This window comes from Tenrec ecaudatus, chromosome 2 (assembly GCF_050624435.1).
Source record: "Tenrec ecaudatus isolate mTenEca1 chromosome 2, mTenEca1.hap1, whole genome shotgun sequence".
Taxonomy (NCBI): Eukaryota; Metazoa; Chordata; class Mammalia; order Afrosoricida; family Tenrecidae; genus Tenrec; species Tenrec ecaudatus.
Window position 1 is genome coordinate 77,317,115 of NC_134531.1, and position 15,872 is coordinate 77,332,986.

The window sequence follows — 15,872 nt, forward strand, 5'->3', positions numbered from 1 at the left end:
ACATATTGGCACAAATATTCCTGGTATAACGTTCCCTAGTGGCACAGTGGTTAATCACTCAGCTGTTAGCTGAAAGGTCACAAGCTTGAACCCACTTGCTGGACTGTGGGGAAAAGATAAGACAGTCTGTTCCCATGAAAATTAGAACCTTGGAGATGCTATGATGCAGTTCTATTGTGTCCTATCAGGTATCCATTTGACAACAACGGGTTTGACTTTGGATCACTGCTTCTTTTCCATCTGATCTGGCATCATATTTTCCCCCAGTGGTCAACCATATAAGGTACTCTATTAAAATTTCTTTTTCATAAGCAAATGTAGCAAATAAAGCTGATAGTGCCTGGCTATCAAAAGATATAGTGTCTGGGGGGTCTTAAAGGCTTGAAGGCAAACAAGCAGCCATTGAGCTCAGAAGCAACAAAGCCCACATGGAAGAAACACACCAGCCTGTGTGATCACGGGGTGTCGAAGGGATGAGGTATCAGGCATCATCAGAACAAAAAATCACATCATTGTGAATGAGGTGAAGTGCAGAGTGGGAACCTAAAGCCAATCTGTAGGCAATTGGACATCCTCTTACAGAAGGGGAGGGGGGAGAGGAGATGAGCCAGTCAGGGTATAATGTAGCAACCATGAAACATACAATTTTCCTCTAGTTCCTAAATGCTTCCTCCCCGCAAGCTCCTGCCCAATCATGATCCCAATTCTACCTTACAAATCTGACTAGACCAGAGGATGTACACTGGTACAGATAGGACCTAGAAACACAGGGAATCCAGGGCGGATCATCCCTTCAGGACCAGTGGTGAGAGAGGAGATACTGGGAGGGTGGAGGGAGGGTGGGGTGGAAAGGGGGAACAGATTACAAGGATCTACATATGACCTCCTTCCTCAGGAACAGACAACAGAAAAGTGGATGAAGGGAGACATCGGACAGTGAAGATATGACAAAATAATAATTTATAAATTATCAAGGGTTCATGAGGGAGGGGGAGGAAGGGAGGGAGGGAAAAATTGAGTAGCTGATGCCAGGGGCTTAAGTGGAGAGCAAAGGTTTTGAGAATGATGAGGGCAATGAACGCACAGATGTGCTTTACACGATTGATGTATGTATGGATTGTGAAAAGAGTTGTATGAGCCCCTAATAAAATGATTAATAAATAAATAAAACTTCTTCTTTTTTTTCTTTCTCTCCCAGAGTTCTCCAAACGACTCCACTTGGATCTCTGCAGGCCGCTGCTGCACAACTGTGGTCCTGGGACTCAGATTCGACACTTTCCTCTGTTGGACCTCTGGCACTGTTGCGTTAGCATGGAACTGTGAACCACTAGGTCAGTGTTAGACCCAGCAGCCCATCTGTGGGAGAAAGATGAGGTTATCTGCTCCCATAAAACTTGACAGCTTCAGAAACCTTGCCTACGGTCACTATGAGTCAGAGTCAACTTGATGGCTGTGGGTCGGATTGTTTCAGTCTGTGGATATCTGACTCTCTGGAGGCCTGTAGCCGAAGAGTTCCACATGAGACTGCTAATCACAAGGTCAGCAGTTTAAAACCACCAACTGCTCTGCAGGAGAAAGGTGGGGCTTTCTATTCCAGTAAAGAGTTATAGTCTCAGAAACCTCAGGGGCAGCTCTTCCCTGTCCCATGGGTCGGAATGGACTTGAGGGCAGGGAGTTGGGGTTTTTTGTTTGGTTTGGTTGATGTCCTCTTGATGGGTGGAGCACATCCTCTGTTAGCTTCTGACTCCCAAACTCTACTTTTAATCCTATGTTACCTTTTTTTTTTTGAGCTGCCCAACTTAAAATTAACTTTGCTCAGCCTTTGTAACACGAATCCTTTCCTCGTGTTCTCATTCTACCTGTAATTCTGCTACTTTTTGCCTGCTCAATTTTCCTATTTCTAAGCACTTTCTGATCCTTCCTTTCCTCAATCTTTTCTTTCTTTCTTTGTCGTTTTGTATCAAGCTGTAGATGTGGTCAGATTTCTCCCAAATGACCAGCAAAGGAAACCTCTCTTGGGCTTCGTCTCCCTTTGGAGGGAAGGAATGGGACAAAGGTTGATGCTCTTCTCTCTTACATGCATTCTTAACTGGCGTCTGCGGCTACAGGCCATGACAAGCACTCCTTCCAATGTCACGCTGCCTCTTGCTTCTACGTGTCTCATTCCCCCTAGCCTTTGCTGGTGTGAGATAACCCGTTAAAAGGATGTTTTTGTGAACTCTGTTTATGTTTGCAAAAATCAAATTTGTACTCCCACAAAGGAATTTTTCAAGCATGCACACATTTTCCCAGTTCATGTAAAGTACTCTAAATACTGTAAGAATGTGTTTCCTAATGAAAAATTTTAGAGGTGATGCTTTGAGAAATAAGAAAAACTATTTGGTCATTGTATCAGTGATTTTTATGCTCTTAAATGCTGTCTCAAGAGATTTGCCTCCATAGTTTAAAGATTCACCCTCTCAACTACTCGACATTATTAATTTCCTTGTTCTTTGACAGGTAGTACAAATGAAAATCCTCCTGTGTAACTAACTCCCCAGGGAACCCAAATTCCAAACTAATGAAGGAGGTTGCTCAACAGGCTCCTCAGCTCGACTCAACCCCTCTGGGAACAAATTAATTTCTAAATCCTCTTAGATTAGGCTCTAGGCTTGATAGTCATAGAAGGGCAAAACCAAAAAAAGTCTATTCTCACTCATGGCGGCCCCATAGTGCAAGGCTGAACTGTCACTGTGGGTTTACAGGACTGTGACTCCTTATTACTTTTCCCCATAGCAAGAAAGGGAAAAATATATAAACATGTGAATTTTAAAATGGTTTTAATTGTCATATAATAAATATCTAGGTATTTATGTTAATAAATATCTCTATGACATCTCAGTAGTCCCCGCCTCTCCCCATCTCTGAGTTGTTTTAGTTAACTCAGGTTTGAGCTAATTCTTTGCATTATGAAAACAGTAGGGATGTTTAGACAGGCTTTGGCGTTTCCACGAAAGCATTTTGTGATATTTGCAGCGTGCTTGGGGATGAAGCCCCAGTGAGTCCCCTCTGATTGTGGGTCAGGGTGGTGCAGAGCCTGGCGTGCACTTCAAGGGACACTTGTGCGGAGGGAGTTCAGTTAAGATAGAACACTTTATCATGTGTCTTCCCTTAAGACCCATTTTAAATCTGTCCTGGTTTTTATTAATTTCTGTTTTCTTTTCTGTGGAAGTTTTTCTCTGTTTTACTTTGTTATTGTCATTCTGGGGTGTTTGACTTGTGTTTCCTTTAGAGGAAATCCAGGAGCTGTAAATCTACAGCTAGTAACTGGCTTAATAGTTCCTTAGGGTTAGTGGGGGGGAGGTTGGGGGAAGCAGGAAGCTTCTAATAATGAGTACAAGAAAGAAAAAATGGTCTAAAATCAATTGTGGTGATGATTGCACAATTATTTTCCATATACTGAAACCATTTGATTATATAATGTGAACTATGTGCCAATAAAACTGTTAAAACATTTTTTAAGAATGTCATAATCTTTGACTAGATTTTTTTACTCCTATTTCTTCTTAAACGTAAGTACTCCACTGCTACAGACAAGAGCCCACAACACAAGGAATCTGGGATAGATAAGCCCTACAGGGCCAATAATGAGAGTAGAGATACCAGGAGGATCAGGGCAGGGTATGAGGAGAAAGGGGGAATCTATCACAAAGATCAACCAACAGCCCCTTCTTAGAGGAACCAAACAATGGAAAAGTGGGTGAGGGGTGATGGAAAATAATGTGATATATGAAAATAATAATATATAATCTAATAATAAAGGGTGATGGGAAATGATGTAATATATGAAAATAATAATCTATAATCTATATGAAAATAATCATCTTATTAAGGATTTGTGAGGGAGGGTGGATGGGGAGGGAGGGGAAAGAAATGGGGAGCTGATATCAAGGGTTGAAGTGGGAAGAGAATGCTTTGAAAATGATGACGGCAGCATATACGCAAATGTGCTTCACACACTGATGAATGTATGGATTGTGATAAGAGATGTAAGAGCCCCCAATAAAAGTGTTTAATAAAGAAATATTTTTAATCATTTTATTATGGGCTCATACAACTCTTATCACAATCCATACATACATCAATTGTGTAAAGCACACTTGTACATTCATTGCCCTCTTCATTCTCATAATATTTGCTCTCCACTTAAGCCCCTGGCATCAACTCCTCATTTTTCCCCTTCCTCCTCACTCCCCGCTCCCTCATGGACCCCTGATAATTTATAAATTATTATTTTTTCATGTCTTGCACTATCCAACGTCTCCCTTCATCCACTGTTCTAGAGCAAGTTTCATAGTCTCTTCTAACTTCCACTGTGGTCTTTTCTTCCTTTCTTGTTTTTTGGTGACCTCTGGCTTTTTTCTTCACGTGTGATCATCTTGACATCGCCTCACATTCCACTGGTCTTCGGTCATTAGCTTTCAATGTATGTAATCTGTTCTTGAGATATTCTCTAAATTCTAGTAGATACTTAAGTTCATATTGTGAGTCTTGTGAGATTGATTTAATTTTATTCAGCTTCAACCTTAACATGCCTATGACCTATGGATGGTCTGTTCTATAGTTGGCCCCAGGCCTTGCTTTGACTGATGATATTGAGTTCCTGTAAACAGCATTGACTGTGTGGTCTCTAGGTCTGTTCATGCCTGTATTTAGACCTCTATAAGTGCCCATTTACCTCCTAGTTCTTTCCTCTATTTCCTTTTACTTTCCTCTTGTCCCACTATCATGTTAGACCTTCATTCGGGTTTCAGTAATTCCTCTCAGCTACATTGCCCTTGATCAAGCCCCATTAGGCATTCTATGCCCTCCTTGCCATAGATTTTAGATCACAAGTTGTTACCTTGTCCCTGGGTTTGTTGGCACCCCTATTCTTTCCCCTGCCTCCCCCTCTCCTATGTCCTTCCTGAACCCTTGGACCAGTTGTTTCCTCCTCTGGAATGCTTATCCTTCCTATCTTATCTAGACAGACATGCAAAAACAATAATAAGCACAAAAACAAGTCAAAGCAAACATAACAACAAAAGAAAACAAAACAACAGAAACCCGATGACAAAAAATGGAAAACCTATAAATAATTCCTGGTCTGTTGGACTTTAGGAGTGTTTTCCAATCAAGTCTTATGGGGTGCCATGCTCTAGCCCCAAAGTCTATTTTTGGTCTTCTTCAGGGACGTCATTGCTTTGCTCCCCTTGCTGCTCTGTTGCACACCTTTAGTGTTTCATGCAGGTGTGGTAGGGTCAGATGGAGCACAATATCGCCACTGTGTCTCCAGTGCTGTTCTTTGTAGGGTCAGTGAGGGACATTGTATCTTGTGGTGGGGCTGGCCCTATAGTCCTTTCGGTGCATTGGCTGCTCTGAGCAGGGTTATCAACCTTGGGGCTTGGATCAACCTTTTCTTTAAGAAGCACCCAGACAAAACCAACTTTGAAAGTTGGAAAATTTAATACGATAAAGAGGTATTTTTCAATATCTTTGCCCAATGCAAAAATCAAATCCTTTGATTTCTTGACTGCTAGTTCCATGAGCATTGATTGTAGATGCAAATAAAATTAAATCTGTGACTACTTCAGTCTTTCCTCCACTAATCATGATGTTGTCTATTGGTCTAATTGTGAGGATTTTTGTTTTGTTGACATTGAGGTGTAGTCCATACTGAAGGCTGCAGTATCTGATCTTCATTGGTAAGTGCTTCAAGTCTTCTTCCAGCAAGCAAAGCTGTGTTATGTACTTATCACAGGTTGTTGGTGAGCCTTTCTCCGATCCTGATGCCCTTTCTTCCTCATGTAGTCCAGTTTATTTGCTCAGCATACAGATTGAATAAGTATGGTGAAAGACTATGAGTCTGGTATATACCTTTTCTGATTTTAGATGATTCTGTACTATTTGTTCTTCCTGGTCTATGGACAGGTTCTGCATGAGCACATTAAAGTGTTCTGGAATTTCCATTCTTGACAATGTTATTCATGGTTTGTTAGGATTCACACACTCAAAAGTCTTGGCCCGATCAATGAAACACAAGTAAACATCTTTCTGGTATTCTCTGCTTTCAGGCAAGATCCATCTCACTCAAAATTATATTCCTCATGCCATGTCTCTTCTGAATCTGGATTCAATCTATAACAGGTCCCTGTGCTTGTACTGTTGTGACCATTTAATTATCTCTAGCAAAATTTTGCTTGCATGTGACCCTAATGATATTGTTTGATAGTTCCCACATTCTGTTGCATCACTTTCTTTGGAATGGGCACAAATATGGATCTTTTCCTGTCAGTTGGCCATGTAGCTATCTTCCAAGTTTCTTAGAAGACTAGTGAGTTCTTCCAGCATTGCAACAGCTGGTTGAAACACTTCAACCGATATTCCATCGCTTCCTTGGAGACGTGTTTTATGATAATCCCTTCAGCGCAGCTTGGACTTCTTCCTTTACTACCACCAGTTCTTGTTCATGTGGTACCTCTTGAAATGGTTGAATGTTAATCAACTGCTTTTTGGTACAGTGACTGTCTGTAGTCCTTCTTTGATGCTTCTTGTATCTTACAATATTTCCCCCCTAAGAATCTTTCAAAATTACAATTCAATGGTTGAATTTTTCCCTTCAGTTCTTTTAGCTTGAAAAATGCTGACGTGTGGTCTTTCCTTTTTTCTCCTTTTTTTTAACTCCAGCTCTTTGTAGATTTTATTATACTTTACTTTGTCTTCTGCTCTTTGAAATGCCCTTTTCCACTTATTTATGTCATCATTTATTCAGTTGCTTTAACTACTATACACTCAAGAGCAAGTTTCTTTTTGACTTTTTATTTTATTTTAAAAATAGCTTTATTAGGGGCAAGATGTGTGCCTGACACTAGCCATGGTGTTTTTAATTACCTCATATGTATGGGGAAATTGGACAACAAATAAATAAAACTGGAGAGGAACTGTGTATTTTAATTCTGGTGTTGGCGAATAGTATTTAATATCCAATAGACTACCAGAAAAACAAACATATCTGTTTTGGAAGAAGTACAGCTGAATTCTCCTAGCAAGCAGTGAGGATGAAACTTCATTTCTCATGCTTTTGACATGTGATCAGGAAGGGCCCATCCCTTGAGAAAGACATCATGCTAGTAAAGTGAAGGGTCAGCACAACAGAGGAAGACTGGCAACACAATGGATTGAAACAAAGGCTGCAAGAAGGCACTCAAACATGGTGACAATTGTGAGGATGGTGCCTGGCCCGGCAGTGAGCTGGAACTGTCTCAACAGCACATAACAGCAGGAACTTGGCCAACCACACATCTCTGTACCCTTTAATGAACAGTCTCTTCTTTAATCATTCATCTCCAAGATCTTTAAAGTCTTGAATCTAGTTTCCACTTATGCATGGGTTTGTTTTCTGGACTCTTTTATAATCTGTTCACCTATGTATCTATCTCTGCAGCTATCTCTGTGTTATATTCCACAGCTTTGGAATACATCTTGTTATATGATAGAGGAAGTCCTACCACCTTCTTCAGGAGTATTTTTTACTATTCTTGGCCCTTTGCTCTTCCATGTAAATTTTTTAATTGCCTTGAAATGTTTTTCAGAAATTCTTTTGGGATTTTTTTATGGAATTGCATTAAATCTGTAGATTATCAGGAACGAATATCTCACAATAATGAGTCATGTTAGGTTTGAGAATTTGTTCCAATGGCCACACAGAACTCAGATACAACTCATGATTAAGGGGGTTTATTGATAACCTATATGCTCTATTATATGAAGGAGCTTCAAAAAGTTTGCGGTAAAATTCCATTATCCTTTAATTCAGAAATTTTGTAGCCCCATCATACACATGAATATACACGAAGCACAAATATATATGTCGACAAATCTTCAACCATACCTATATATGTATATAAGTGCTGTCCTGTGTGAATTGTCATCCCTGTTGAGCTTACGTGTCTATTCAAGTATCCACTCACAAATTGCCAATACTAGTATTGTAGGATTGCATATGTTATGGTATTTACCGTATTTGTTCTTTACTCTTGTGTACCTCTGTGTCTTACTTTACTTTGATCATGTAGTACTGATTTCTCCATATTTTGTATTGCCGTTCACATTGCCAGAATTAACTCTTGTCTACCATCGCTCAAAAACAAACTCACTGTCATTGAGTCAATTCCAACTCATAGCAAGCCTATTGGACAGAATTGTCCCTATGAGTTTCCAAGACTGAAATTTTTTCTTTCATTGCAAAGAATATTTTATTGTATATATCATTAGCCATAATGTTTTGTCATCACATGAATGCTGCTTAATGCCATTATCCAAACATGGACCATTATATCCACAAATCACTTCTGTAGTAACAAAAAGAATTTTCGTTATTTGTGGACGTGAAGATTTAACACTAAGATGCACTTGAACATCTGTGATATCTGATGCTTTATAAACAGCAATGTAGGAGAGATGTATTTTTTTATTATTCATTTTACTGGGGAGGGCGTTTCCAAATCCTATAACAATCCATCATTCAATTGTATTAAGCACACTTGTACATATGTTGCCAACAACATTTCCAAAACGTTTTCTTTCTACTTGAGCCCTTGGTATTAGCTCCTCTTTTTTACCCTCCCTCCCCCACCCTCCCATCGAGAGATGTATTTTTAATCACCTTTCATCTGAGTGACCTTATGTTAAAAAAAAAATCAATCAATCACTGAGAAGTTCCAAGTTGTCTGAGGTAGTCAGTTTATTGTGCCAACCTGACCGATAAACACATGTGGGATTAATTGAAGGGTGAAGAGATAAATGGCTTGGCAAGCCTTGCCTTTTTTGTCTCTTGCTCTTTGATCATCAGACTAGTGTGCAGCTGCCTTGCTTGTTCTTTGCCTCAATTTGCAAACTACACTACCTGTGGGACACCTAACCCGTGGACTATGTCACTGCAGCTTGAGGTTCCTTGAAGACCGGCTTCACCACACCATTGGAATTTACATCTCTTGATCTGGGAACTGTCGGACCCTGTCATCTGGCTGACTGTTGGTGACCTGCCTTGCTGTTTGCTGCCTGTGCCTAGATAGCCTGAATTGCTCTACAGAGGACTACCTGGCAGCCCGCAAGACTTGAAGGACTGCCAGTCTGTCCCAGCTGTCTCACGGGAGTAAGTTGCACTGAGCCATTTGTAACTGCTTTGTAATTTAATTAACTGTTTACTTCTTATGTTATACATCTATCTGTATAAATATATATATATATATATATATAATTATTAGCATTCTGGTTTTGTTTCTCTAGAAAACCCTATCTAACACATTGTCAAAGTTTTCAAATGCACAGATAGATAGGAAGGGTTCTGGGCAGCAGGACTTTTAGGAAGCATTTCCTCTTGTAATTTCTATACCATTTTGTCTTCCAGCAGCTTTCCTTTGCCTGCAAGATGTGTCTGGATAAAATGGATCTTTTGTTTAACTTCTTTGATGTCCTGAACTTTCTGTAGCTCTTTATTTTTCTTTAACTAGTTCATTATGAATGTAGCTTGGTGTTTCTGCTTGATCTCTTCAACCTTCTTCCTTGCATCAACAGTTTTGTCCCAGAGCTTTCACTGCTATTTGATTGGTTCATTTCTACATTTTCCAAATTCAAATGAATTATCCACTGTAAGCTCTTTATTGGCAGCTTTTTTGAATGACCTAGACCACCTGACCTGGCGAGGATTTCACTTCTTTTAAAGTTTTTATCATAATTGGATTTACAGAATTGGAACACCTTGCAGTCATTGTGCATGAACATCATGCTGTGGCCGGGGAAGAATGGCCCAGAACAGAAAGGACACTTCTCTGTAGGCATGTTGACCCCGCATGGATGCCCACTGGCCCAGCGCTGACCTTGAGAGGAAGTAAACTATAACTCTTTATTGGGAGAGAAAGCCTTGTCTTTCTCCAGTGGGGCAGCTGGTGGTCCCAAACTGCAGACCTTGTAGTTAGCAGCCTAATGCATAAAAACTGAGCCACCAAAGCTCTAGCTAGTGATTATCCCTGCCACCCCTTTCCTTTCCATGCAGGAATATTTCTTTCTGTATTTGAACCTATTCTTGATTTTTTATAATAGTGCTTTCACACAATATATGCCTCTTGTGATTGACTTACATCATTGAACATAATAGCCTCCAGATTCACCCACATTGTGAGATGTTTTGCTGCCATTATTCTTCATCATTGCATAGTATGCCATTATATGTAAGTGCCAGAGATGCTTATCCATTTATCCATTGATTGACTGACATAATTTTGCTAATCCTATTCTGACACCAACCACCCCTCCCATGGTCATCTACTTCTCTGCTGGGTTTGATAATACATTACAATAGCCACATGGAACTCAGACAGTAATCACAATTATGAGAGTTTACTAGGGAAGCTAACAGGTTGAAAATAGTTACACATACAGTTCTTTTGTCCACAATGCCTCTTCTCAGCCAGGCTGGCCAGCATGTCTCTCTGATCCATGGTCTCTCCGCCACTTACTCCCTTGGCCTCTGCCTCCATGTGCCAGGAAGCCAGTCTCTCTGCCTCGTGGTCTTGGTGCTGCAGTCTCTGGGGCTTGTGCTGCCGCTCAACTTCAGACAGGGATCGCACTCCCACTCTGCTGGTGACTCTTCTTTCTTGACGATCACTGGATTTCCTGTTCCTGCTTCTGAGATACATCTCTCATACCCAGCAGAATGAAAACAACACACACACACACAAAAAAAAAAAACCCCAAAAAAACAATCCCCATGTTAGAGTCTACTACACCTTATCTACATGCTCCCATCCAATCATTTGGTGGGAGTGACAGCGACTTTGCGACTTTGGATACAAGAGCCACACCAATTTCACCACATTACCATCAAGGGCCCTTCAATGTGGGGTAGATGGCAGCAACACACCCTGGAAGCCGTGTCTGTTTCTAATTTCTAAATATGTGTTATTTGGACTAGCTCTACTGCTGAGGAGAAGGCCCAGCTGAAGCAGGAATAAGATCTGGGCAGGGACCAATTCTGTGTGATTCTGGAACTCAGTCCTGAGTGCTAGGGCCAGACCCTAAACAGCAGACACCCTGGAGGGGCGAATTCATCCCAAGCTCCAAATCCTCCCTCTGGTTGGCTTTCTTCTCAGCCTGGCTCTGCCAGAAATCAGCTTTAGCTGATACACCCGTTTTCTTTCCCAAACAGACTCTTCTCTCTGGCCCAGTGTCCAATGACACAATAAGCAAGGTAAGCACCAGCTTACTTGTGCTTATTATTTACTAGTCTGTGGTGAACAATTTCACATGTTCTTACCATAGCCAGGACTCCGCTGCTCGGAAGGGCTGGCAGCTGCCTCTCTCCCAAGGCCACAGAACCTTCCTTCCCACAGAATCAAAGCTGCCACCAATTTACAGTCCCTGACCGGTAGTGGGTACCCGGTGAGTAAGGTGAACATGGGGTGACTTGTGATTACTTAGTCACAAGTTTCATGTGTTTTTGCAACACATCACGAATTAGTAAGTAAGCCTAAGTAAGATCAAGCATGCTTACCTTGCTCCTTTGGGTCATCGTCCCCTGCCCAGTGCCTGCTGACCTCAGCCTTGTCTCTTCTGTGCCATCTCGCTGTGACAATCCCCAGGGCCTTAATTATGGTTGTATAACTACCTTCCTGGGAGGTAATTACTTTGGTTTTGTTTGTTTGTTTCAGGGGAGAATATTCTGACCAATTAAAAGACAAAGACAAGAAGTGAGGGACACTGCAGGGGCCCTCTCAGCTGGAGTCAACTTGGTGGCAGTAAGTTCCATTGTGAGTATGTCTTGTCCTGTTTAAAAACCCAAAGCAAGCTCACTGCCATCCAGTCTATGCTGACTCACAGCGACCCTCAAGGACTGGATACAACTTCCCCGGTGGGGTTTCCACGACTGTGACTCTTTATGGAATAGAGGGCCCATCTGTCTCCTGAGGAGCAACTGGTGGTTTGGACATGCAGTCTTGTGTTTGGCAGCCCTACATGTAACCACTAGGCCACCAGGCCTCTTCTCGCTCTGTTTAAGATGTCATAAGTGTGTCCAAGATAGAAATGAGAATATCTTCAAGGGGCAAAGGGCTTTGAAGGAACAAGTCAAATGCCAGCCATACTTGTGCTTGCTATTTTAGGTCCTAAAAGAAGACAAAATAATGGACAGCGAGAACTCAGTGGGAACATTCCTAGTTTGGGAATGTATTTTGCCATTTGGAAAAGTTCTTTTAAAGAAAATCTAAGTAAAGAGACAAAACCTGAATTTAAACCAGCAGAAAAGAGTGCACTGGATTTAAGAAGAACCTGGATCGATTTGAAACAGGAAGCAGATTGGCAAGAGTAAGCTTGGTGATCTAACCAAACATTGTCAGAAATCTCTGAGAAAACACGCTAGGAGCACTTGCTCACAAAGAAAATGGAAATCAAATTTTGAGTGATGGCATTGTGCGTCGGAAGCAGATGACAGGTGGCCAGGCTGGAAAGTTAGAAAAACAGAAGACGGATGGCTTACAGACAGGGCCTCTGTTGACACTGGTTTAAAATGGAAAAGCATTTCCAAATGAAAGGCTGAATTGATTACTAGGCAAGAACTGGAAATCAGAGGAGTTGGAACATAATTCTTGCTCACTGCATTAAATCAAATGCTCCCTTGGAAATGAATGCAAAACTCATCATCAGAAAGCTAATATCCATAACAAACTCCTGAGCAGCAAAAGAACATTCTTCCAAAGAAGTGGCTACAAGGACAGCAAGAACAAGAATAGAAAGACCAGAAGTTTCAGGTATAAACAAACAAATAACAACAAAAAATAGCCTCTCTCATCGGATCAATTCCAACCTATTGTGACTCTACAGAGTAGAACTGCCTCTTGGACTTTCCAAGACTGGGAATCCTGACCAGGAGCCAACAACCCCTTTCTTTTTCCTGCGGAGTAGCTGGTAGATTTGAACAGCAGCTCAACCCTGAACTGACGCTGCCACCAAGAACCCAGCACATTGTCATTAGGTCAACACTGCCAACTTCCCCGTGCTTATGAGGCAATTGAAGATGCCATGGCTTGGGTCAGGCATCCTTTAATCCCCAAAGTAACAGAAGGGAGGAAAACCCAGTAGAAGACAGGGATTGAAGGGGAAAATAATGTTTTCCTAGACCCTGGCTTCCTCAAGCACTGATTGTGGATCCAAGCAAAACAGGATCCGTAACAACTACAACTTTTTCTTCATTTATCATGATGTTACCTATTGGTCCAGTTGTGAGGATTTTTGTCTTCTGTACATTGAGTTGTAATCCTTACTGAAGGTTGCAATTCTTGATCTTCATCAACAAGTGCTTCATCAGCAAGCTTATGCACAGCATCAACACATGGACGTTTTAGGGAGTCGAATGGTGGGGATTTGGTGTTTGATTGGATCCAGGAAGGGATGTTGGGAAAGCAAAGAGGAGTCCAAGTTGATTCTCTGATTTATGAAATTCCATAGGTACTACTTAAAGAGGCAGCATTACAAAGCTTTGTGGTGTTTTAACTTAGGCGATTCTCATCTCCTTTGCCCTGAGTTCTGTGGTATTCTTGACAAAAGAAACCAACAGCCTTGCTATACGTGGGTCCCTGATGGGACGGCAGTTGCGTGCAAGGGCTCACAGACAGGTCAGCATTTCTGACCCACCAGCCGTCCCAATGGAGAAAAGACGTGGACGACCCTATGCCATAAAGACTCTAACCCACAATGAAACCCCACTGTCACAGAGCTGAGTCCAATGCACAGTGATTTTATAGGCCAGACCAAAGGGATACTGCACGGCTTAAAATCAGGACAGGTGTCACGGTTGTATGTGGTCACCATACTTATTCAGTCGGTGTGCGGAGAAAATAAGCTGAGAAGAGAGGCAGATCAATTAACCACCCACGATAATAAGCAAATGGCACCATGTGCTTGCTGAAGTGAGTCGGACTGGAAGCACTTACTGGGGAAGACAAGACTTCATCTTCAGTAATGATCAGAACTCAACATAAAGAAAATAAAATTCCGAATACTGTAACAATGAGCAACATCGTGATAAATGACGAAAAGATTGACATTTTCAAGATTTCATGTTATTTGGATCCACAATCAACACCTGTAGTAGCAACACACACACACACACACACACACACACATACACGCGTGCGCCACCCCAAATTCACTGTCATCAAGTCGATGCAGGCTCCACCTTACCAAGCATGATGTCCTGAAGGTACTGGTCTCTCCTGACAATATGTCCACGGTATCTGTGTGGTACTGAGGTGGCTTGTGTGTGGCTATGATGCTGGCAGCTGTGTCACTGGGGTTTCAAATGCCAGTACGGTCCCCTAAATTGAGCTGGTTTCAGCAGAGCTTACAGACTAAGAACAGACAAAGAAGGAGGACAAGGCTCCCCACTTTGGAGGAAGGAGCCCCTGAAAACCCAAGAGATGACAGCCTCGGAAACGCTGTGGCAGTGGGGCTCCGTCGCTGAGGGTTGCTTTGAGTCGGAATCAAATAGATGGCAATGAGGAGAAGGAAGGAACCAAGAGCTTCCAGAGAAGTCGAGGCCCACAGAACTGTCGCCACTTGACCTACGCGTGGCACCTTCCTACAGCGCTTCATTCCCAGAGCGTGTCTGTATTGACTTCAGAGATACTTTACGGGGAAGGGGACCTCACTGCCACAGAGTCAGTGCCAACTCATGGAGCCCGGTAGGACAGGAAACTCACCAGTCTGTACCCTCCACAGTAGAAAGCCCCGTTTCTCTCCTGTAGAGTGGATGGTGCTTTCCCATTGCTGACCCTTCAGATCACAGTTCACGGCATGCCCGCTCCGCTAGCAGGGGGAAAGGGGACCCAAGTAAACGTGTATTCATAGAAACACAGTTATTGTCTTAAATAGAACAACAAAAAGACAAACTATCTGGATGCAGAAGCCCACAGCACAAGGCCAGAATCACCTCTGAGCAGTCTCAGCTGCCTGGTTTCTAAGGAAATCATAAGTGGCGGTAGCTCAGTTTACCACAGTTGCAGGCAGAACTTCAGAAGTCAGACTGTGGCAGATTGTAAAAAAAAATTACAAGATTAGTTCAAGGCCCTCTGACCTCCTTGACCAGGTGTGGCTCATGACCACGTAGCCTCCACCGAAGGCACTCCCAGGCAATTTACTGAGAGCTAGACTGTGGCAAAACGACAAGATGGATTGACGCAGTGGCTGCATCAGTGGGCACAGGCCCGGGAACCATCGTGAGGATGGCGCAGGCCTGTGCTATGCTTCATTCTGTTGTGCATAGAGTCACTTTAGGTCAGAGCTGTTGATGGCACCTAACAACAACAACAACAAGAAACAACAATAACAGATCGTCCCACCCTGGGCTAGCCAGGGGAATGGGAACAAACTCTCTCTGCCTGAGGGCAAAGTATCTTACACTATCCGTCAAAGGTCAGAAAGAATTCAGTGGCGGATGAATCTGTGTGGAAATGCAGGACGGATTTAGAGTTCCCATTGTAAATCCCATAGTGACCCTCTAGGATGGAGAAAACTGTCCCCAGTGGATTTCTGAGACTGTAGCTCTTTATGAGGAGCCCGGCTGGTATAGTGGTTACGTGTTGGACTTCAAACCACTTGGAGAGGTATTTTAAAACTCTTTACAAAAGACTGGTGATTTTCAACTGCCAACCTTGTGGTCACCAGCCTCAAACCACCTATGACCCAGCATTGACTCAATGACAGAGACTCTAGACCTTATTGGGGCTCATACAACTCTTAGCACAATCCATACATACATCAATTGAGTAAAACACTCTTATACATTCGTTGCCCTCATCATT

General features: G+C 42.2%; 1 pseudogene; it reads right to left on the reverse strand.

Moving 5' to 3' along the window:
• Positions 1–9,316: 9,316 nt before the first annotated feature.
• Positions 9,317–9,858, reverse strand: LOC142440024 (putative ribosome biogenesis protein RLP24 pseudogene; annotated as a pseudogene).
• Positions 9,859–15,872: the final 6,014 nt, after the last annotated feature.